This window comes from Chlamydotis macqueenii, chromosome 18 (assembly GCF_036417535.1).
Source record: "Chlamydotis macqueenii isolate bChlMac1 chromosome 18, bChlMac1.mat, whole genome shotgun sequence".
NCBI classification, from domain to species: domain Eukaryota; kingdom Metazoa; phylum Chordata; class Aves; order Otidiformes; family Otididae; genus Chlamydotis; species Chlamydotis macqueenii.
Window position 1 is genome coordinate 4,789,835 of NC_141573.1, and position 2,188 is coordinate 4,792,022.

A 2,188-nucleotide genomic window follows, 5' to 3' on the forward strand; every position below is an offset into this window, starting at 1 on the left:
ATGTGGTATTTATAGCGAGGCCTCCGCCCATTCTTTTCTGTACAGGAGCACCTCCTCGGCTTCCTCTAGACTTTCTTCACTACCAACCAATGCATCATTTTCCAGTCGTACTTTGGGGGTGAGCAGGGGCCTGTATCGCACACCAGGACTCTGCTATGCTGAACAAAACCAGCAGCCCTAAAACAATGGAAAAAAAAAATACCTGTGCCCTGGGATCAGTGTGTCTATGAAGAGCTGGGGAGCCTTGAAGACAACAAGGTGAGCAGGAGGGCACACAGAAAACCATGCGTTGCTGAACAGAAAGGATCTGGGCAGGTGAGCTTATTCCAAGAGAGAAGATGCACAACAGCAGTCCTGGCACAGAGCTTCCCGAGGGCCGCTCCCCGAGGAGCTGGGCAAAGAGCCTGCGAAGGACCTTCCTTACAGGATACATGGGAGTCAGAAGCAAATATTCCAGTTCTGCAGAGACTGAAGTTAAGCAACAGGTAAGCTGCCTGGATGTTTTATGGCCACAGAGGAGAGCAATGCCAGAGCTCTAATGAAATACCTGGCTCGTAATCCTGGGTTCGTGGCACACATTTGGGCAAGACTCAACTGCTTGCGTTTACAGGATGGCAAGCCTGCCTCAAGGAGGACCTCAGTTTCACAATTGGTTTCAACCAGAAACAAACAGAATTCCGAAAGTCTCTGCAAAAGCAGCAAGACGGCTTTTGAATCATTAGAAACATTTCAGTTTGACATTCTGATGCGAGACACTGTAGATTTTTTTTTTTTTAAAAGCCAAAGTAGGGTGTTTCAAAGCTGGAACTGTCATCCTCAAAAGCCTCCAACAAAGCTGACAGGATTTTGACAGCATTGCATTTTCTAAGTAAAATGTTGCCTACATTTTTCTAAATAAGTCTTAAACAGCATTTTCTGGTTTTGTATCAAAACGTACTACAGCCTTTTCTGTGCCTTTTTAATAACATCCTGTACAACCATTTTGTACAACCCTCCCCAAACACCTTACACACACACTTCCAGTACCTATTGAGAAAGACAAACAGCCTCCTACCCACTCAGTCCCAGGCTAAGTGCGTCATGTTAAACAGCAAAACCCAGCCTTTTCTAAGCATCGAAGGAAGCAGGTAGTTCTTTTGGGAGCGACTCCTCAGCTCATCCCAGATATCTGGCTATTGGGATTTTGCAATTAAATTCCCCTATTCTGTACACATTCTAAGGTGTCTGAAAGCAGCTATAATCAAAGCGACGTGATGCAGCGCCAGCAGAAATGCCCTTGCACGTGTGTAAAGCTCCGCGCAGCTTTATGTGTTAAGAATCAAGCAATCACGGTCAGTTCTGGTGTAAACGGTACAACTTTTCATAGCTGTGTGTGTTTATTCCAGGATTTGGCTCCATCTAAGGGCACCGTACGCAAGAATTACACCAAAACCAGCACCCACAGGGAAAGGGTCAGCAAGCAGGATTCATCGCTTCCAAGCTCAACAAATGCTTCCTCTGTGGCCACGCAAACAGTGGTTTTATTTTAACTGTGATTCACCGCATGAATTCACAACTGTCTGTGAGCAAAACCGCAGATAAGTCTCTCCCACAGGAGGGATTTCTGTGCCCCTCGGCGCAGGTGTGATGCACGGCAGGGCACGGACGCTGTCCGTGGGCTTCCCACTGGCTCTGTGGGACCGCACACGCCCCACTCGGTCCACGGGGGATTGTAGCCACCCACGGGACCCACCGCGCTGGGCCGCGGGGCTCCGCGGAAGCACAGCCGGGCCCCGGAGCGGATCCCCGGCACCCGCGGCCGGAAGCAAAAAACGAGCCGCAAACGAGGCGGCGTCCGCGGCCTCCCCGCCGCGGGGCTGCCAGCGCACCGCGCTGCCTCGGCAGGCACGGACGGGGTTCGAACCCGCGATCTTCGGTTTACGAGACCGACGCCTTACCACTTGGCCACCGCGCCTGACGGGCTAGCTGCACCCCCGCGCCGCCAGTGGAAGGCGGCGACCGGCCCGGCCCGGCCGCCCGCCCCGGGGAGCTGCCGGCGGCGGGACGGGGCGGCCCCGGGAGCGGCCGCAGCACCGGAGGCGGTGCCTCCTGCGGGCCCGGGCGGGCGGCGGGGGCGGCTCCGGGGCGGGGCAGCGGGAGGCGACGGCCCAGGAGAACCGCGCGGGACGACAGCACGGGCGGGTCGGGC

General features: G+C 54.6%; 1 non-coding gene across 1 annotated transcript; it reads right to left on the minus strand.

Moving 5' to 3' along the window:
* Positions 1 to 1,882: 1,882 nt before the first annotated feature.
* Positions 1,883 to 1,954, minus strand: TRNAT-CGU (transfer RNA threonine (anticodon CGU)). The gene has a single exon. It is a non-coding gene; the product is annotated as a tRNA-Thr (tRNA).
* Between the last annotated feature and the right edge of the window lie 234 nt (positions 1,955 to 2,188).